This window comes from Populus nigra, chromosome 9 (genome assembly GCF_951802175.1).
Source record: "Populus nigra chromosome 9, ddPopNigr1.1, whole genome shotgun sequence".
Lineage (NCBI taxonomy): Eukaryota > Viridiplantae > Streptophyta > Magnoliopsida > Malpighiales > Salicaceae > Populus > Populus nigra.
In genome coordinates, this window is record NC_084860.1 from 1,709,403 (window position 1) to 1,715,271 (window position 5,869).

Below are 5,869 nucleotides of genomic sequence, written 5' to 3' on the forward strand. Positions count from 1 at the left end.
TGAGGACGAATACCGACTTCTGATTTGGAGCATTTTTTCAAAAAAAAAAGAAGGCATGAGTGGCGCCACATCATCAGTAAAATTTCTTGAAACTCTAGTTTTGTGCCGGTTTGAGAATATAGTTGTAGTTGTTTTTTAAAATGTTTTTCGTACCGAAATGCATTAAAATAATTATTTTTTATTTTTAAAAAATTATTTTTGAGATCAGCGCATCAAAATGATCCAAAATATTAGGGGTGTGCAAAAAAATCAAAAAACCGAATAAACCGAGAAAACAAAAAAAATTAACCGAAAAAACCGAATTGAGAAAAAACCGATTAAACCAATTAGAATAGTTAGAAAAAAATCCCGGTTCAATTCGGTTTCAGTTTTGTAATACAGGAACCGGTTAACCCGGATCGAACCGAACCGAACTGGTTCAAAAAAAAGTACTATAAATAGAAAAAATTATCCCCCCTAGTAACCCTAGCCACCAGCAGCCCCCTCTTGCCTCCCCCTCTCTCTCCCTCTCCCTCCCCGAAGCAGCCCCCTCTCGCCTCTTTCTCTCCCTCTCCCTCCCTCTAGACTTAGAAGCAGCCCCCTTTCGTCTCTTGATCCTAGGATGAATCCGGGTGTAGAGTATCTTGCTAGGCTTGGGTGCGAGAGGATGTTGATCTTTGTAGCTGAGGAAGATTATTTGACTGTTGCAGCTGAGAATTATTATGGGAAGTTGAAAAGGAGTGGATGAAAAGGAACTGTTGAACTTGTCGAGAATGAAAAGGAAGACCACTGCTTCCGTTTGCTTGATCTCAATGATGATAAAGCTCGGGAAATGAGACATAAGTTTATTTCATTTCTCAAATAAGACCAGTTCAATCTTTTGTAAAACTTTGTTGTCTATTATCTTGGTAATGGAAGTTTGTATCCTCTTTTCATTTAATAATTTAATGCAAGACACTTAATTGCAGTTTATATGATTGATTTAATCCATTTAAAACTAAGGTAATGTGTTTCTTGTTGATTTTTAGTGTTGTTTGGGTTTGAGTTTTGATATTTTTTATAAAAAAAAATCATGGGTTTTGTTTTTCATCTCTGGGTATTCTTTAAAATGCAGGGCAGATAAGATTTATCTGTATAAGAAGATTTGGGGTTTTGATTTTAAAAAATCGGGTTTGGATTTTTGGCATTTGGGTATATAAAAAATATAAGAAAAACCATGTTTGTTGCAAGAAATTTAGGATTTTGATTTATAACAGAGTTTTGGATTTGAGATGTTGATTTTATTTTTATTTTTTAATTCAAATCAGTGGTGTTGATTTTTGGCTTTTAATTGTTTGCACAATGTAGGGAAAACAATATTTGTGAAAAGGCATCTTATTGGCGAGTTCGAGAAGAAATATGAGCGTATAGGTTTTCTTGGTTTTTTGAAATCAAGAACCAAATCGAACCAGACCGAAACCAATCGGTTTTACTCGATTTCGGTTTGGTTGTTTTTTTTTTAAACCAGTTTGGTTGTTTTTTATAGGTAAAAACCAAACCGAACCGAAAATGATTACCCCTACAAAACATACAAAAAATTAATTTTTAACCAAAAAATTTAAATTTTTATAAAATGCGTTTAAAACTTGTACTTTATAAAAGTAAATAGGAAACGCTAGATCTTATTGTACAAAATTATTTACACTACAATTTTTTTTTTTTTTTTTTACGTGGGGTGTCTGGGCCAGCTTGCACGTACCACGACTATTCCCTACGGTCCACTGGACATCCTGCAAGCCCAGGGGCAGGTTAGGCATCACGGGGGTGACAGGCGTGCACATAGAGGGTCGAACCCGGGACGGGGACGGAACAAGTCACACAGTTGACTACAACAGCTAGACCCTCAAGTGCTACACTACAGTATTTTAAACTCATGAGTGCGTGTGTATATATATATATATATATATATATTAATTTAAATACTTACTTGTTAATGGTCATTTATTTTTATTGTTTATCATTCTTCATATAAACAAGATATATATAGTTAACCTTTTATAATTCCAACAATAATACTATGTTTAAATGAACTTTAAAACAAGGTCCAGTGAATTTAAAAAATTATTACTCGATTATCTATTTATAATAATTGATCTTAACCTCTAGATTAGAAAAACAAAAATTAATAGGAAAATCAAAACTTAAAACCGAAGAGAATAAACTAAAGAACTATGGTTAATAAAAGTAAAAGAAATCTAGAAAATCCTGTTCAAAACTGTCCATAAAAAACTACCAAACACTCTTGCTTCAGCCATATTTTATTTAGTTAGTTTTGGAATAAAAAATTGACATAGAATTAATTATAGATATTACTAGAATAAATCTTCTTCAATATCAGTCTTAATTACCCGTTATAAAATAGTATTAAACTTGACAACCTTTACTTTAAAATCTGACTTTTTGTAATGAAGAAACTGTTCAAATTCATGAAGAAGATGACTAACTAATCAAACTTTTGAACTGATAAAAAATAAATTTACATGGACAAAGAGTTATAAACTCAAGCACAAAATATATTGACAAAAAAATGTTTTTACATCAAACAAAAACTTGAGCCCGACCGAAGTTATTTATGTTTCATCCCCTCGGATGATTTTTTAGCCAAATCTTAACTCTTCATCTTCTTGATGTATAATAATAAATAGGCGGCTTATCTAGTAAGTGGTCAATAATAAAAGTTTGAGATTAAAAAATTAGTTTTTTATATGATTTAAAGTTCGAGTCATGTGGTTGCTAATATGATGGCCGCTAGAGATTTACATGGTTGTTAATTTTAAGACCCGTGGAATTAGTCGAGGTACACGCAAGCTAATCCGAATACCCATGTTAATTAAAAAATTCTTGTTTATACATGGGGTTGATGGGGCTTTGAACTTTTCACTCTCCAGGGTTTTATATATAAAAAAAACATGTTAATTAATAGTTTTCTAAGAATAATTTCTTATTAGTTTATAATTTATTTTAATTATTATATCGAGTGATGTATAATAAATTTTTTTAAAAAATTAACCCTTAATTTTAACCTCCGGTATATTTATTAGCCATGTTGTAAAACAAAATTTCAACGGATCTAACTAGCCTTGAATCCTCTAAACTAGTCTTTCAATTCATTTTTATTATGTATTAAATATCCCGAGTATTGAATCATTCAATACCGATATATCTCTACAAGTTACGTTTTTAATTCTTCAGTGGTTGTTTTCAGACAAAAGAAAGTGGAGATAGCTGAGAAGATTAACCATCCAAAACTATTATAAAAATATATTTATTTTATATTTTATCTTCGTTCGTCCAACCAATTATATCGCTGTGTCTTTTATCATGCCACAATAACAAAACATGACCTAGATATGTATTTGAATCATTCAATACCGAAATATGCATGTTTTTAAGTATAGCTGGGGTTAATTTTTAAAATGTTTTTTTATTCAGAAATATATTATTTTTTTAAAAAATTATTTTTTATATCAACACATCATATAAATTTAAAAATACTAAAAAAAATATTAATTTAAAATAAAAAAAAAATTAATATTTTTAAAGTACTTTTAAAACACAAAAACAAATAGAAATGTTAACAAACAAATGTTTTTCCACCGTTATTAGCAATATTTGGAAGTTATACTTGATTGATGATAAAAATTGTTGAAGTTTTTAAATATAGATTTTCAAAATATCAAAAAAATAACTTCTTAAGAAGAAATTTTTTAAAACTGAGATTCTTGAGTTCTTAAACTATATGTCCACTTAAATTAAAGGGAATAATTTAATAAAGGTTTCAAGTTGAGAGCTTATTAATAAACAATGTTTTTTATTTTAAAATATATCAAAATAATATATATTTTTTATTTTAAAAATTTATTTTTAATATTAGCATGTCAAAATAATCTAATAACATAAAAAATTCAAGTTTTTTTTTAAATATTTTTCTACCATAAAAACAAACAAATAAGCTCTAAAATATATATTTTTTATATCGTTAATGTTGAATCTTTTCATATAATATATTTGAACTGAATCAACATATTTTTTTTACGCCCTGCAACTTTTTCTCGGCCAGGCTTGGACAGAATAGCGGAGCAAGTATAATTGTTAATAACATAACAAAAATATGTTCTTCATCATTAAATTTATATTTTCTCGTGGTAATTGACCTCATGTGAGAATCAATGACTGTATTTTTGATATACTTGTTCGTACTTAGTATATCTAAAAATTTTTATTTTTTATATTTCTAGTTCGTGATTCATTGTAATTATTAAGTTAAGGTTTTTACTCCAGTAACTTTGATTTTTCAATTTAAATAATAATTATGTCTATTTTTAAAAAATTTTAATTTTAGCTTTTTAAGATTTGTTTTTTCCTGTACCTCTTGATTCATATATAATCGTCATCGATTTGAGTCAAAAAATACTGATATACACAATCTATCTACTAGCTGGCCTGATAAGATGTACATCCGTTTCATTGGGCTGTGAATAACAAAAACAAAAATAGTTTCTAGTATGGCAGGAAGATCGCACTAGCAACTACCAACTTTAAAAATTAAATAATTTTCTAAAGGTCAAAAGTGGTATTGATTTTCAGTTATAATCTTAAAGAATTTGCAATTATTTTTAGGTTTTATCAACCATGATGTCAAGCCATGTTGTTTGAAAAAAAATAAAAATCAACATCACCTTTGATTTAAAAATAAACATTAGTTGGAAGCTGTTGTGGTCAAATTGGAGGCTCGAGTAGTTTCAATTGAAACATTTTTCTCATGTTATTTTATTATATTTGATAGAAAAATATCATATATATATATATATAGTGGTTTAACCAATATTTAAACTCTGTTTAAAAACATCGTATAAAACATGTTATCTAAATATTCAATTTTTTTACTAAAAATTAAAATTTTTTATGTATTTTGAATCGTTTTGATGCGCTAATTTCAAAAATAATTTTTTAAAAATAAAAAATATTATTTTGATGCATTTAAGCACAAAAAATACTTTGAAAAACAACCATAACTACACTCCCAAACATGCTCTAATCAGGTAAATTTATATTATGAAATTCAATCAACAACCACATAAAAACCATTTTATCATATATAATAATATCATATAAAAACATTTTTCAAAATATAACCGTTAGATATAAAATTGAAAAAATTAAAAAAAATCCCATCTAATGTACAAAAGATATAATTCATAATAATTAATTATCAAGTTTCAAAATTTAGATTAAATTATGAAAAATAAAACACCCAATCAAACAAATAATAAGGGCTTAATCTTAAAATCATAACCTAATCGGTGATTAAACATATCTAACATAATATCATCTAAGTTACCGTAAATGCACCAATCCAAAATATCCACAGTATATTTATAATCCAGTCCGTCTAAAAAAAATATAAACCTACAAAATGAAAAATACAGAAAATACAAAGATATAAAAGATGGATTTAAATTTCTATAAATTAAATAGAAAAATAATGCAAATACTGTTACCGAACCCAATACAGAATTGATTTAATATAAAGTTTAAATGAGCTGATTAATTTAAGTAAATATTTTTTTAAAAATTAAAGCAACTTTATTTTAATTTTTTTGAACACCCTGTCTAGATTAAAGACGAGTGGATTAGGTACCAGGCTAATCAGTCAAGCCGAGCCGGTGAATGTTGCTAAGTGGAGTCATTCCTTTCCTTCGAAGCGAAAGAAAAAGAAAAAGAAAAGGAAAAAATAATAATTAAAGCAAGCAAGTCGCAGCCGAGTTGAAAGACGAGAAACTACAAAAAAAAAAAAAGGACTCGTTTTGACTCTTGTACCCCTCCCTCTGTATTTTGCTGGCTCGCTCTC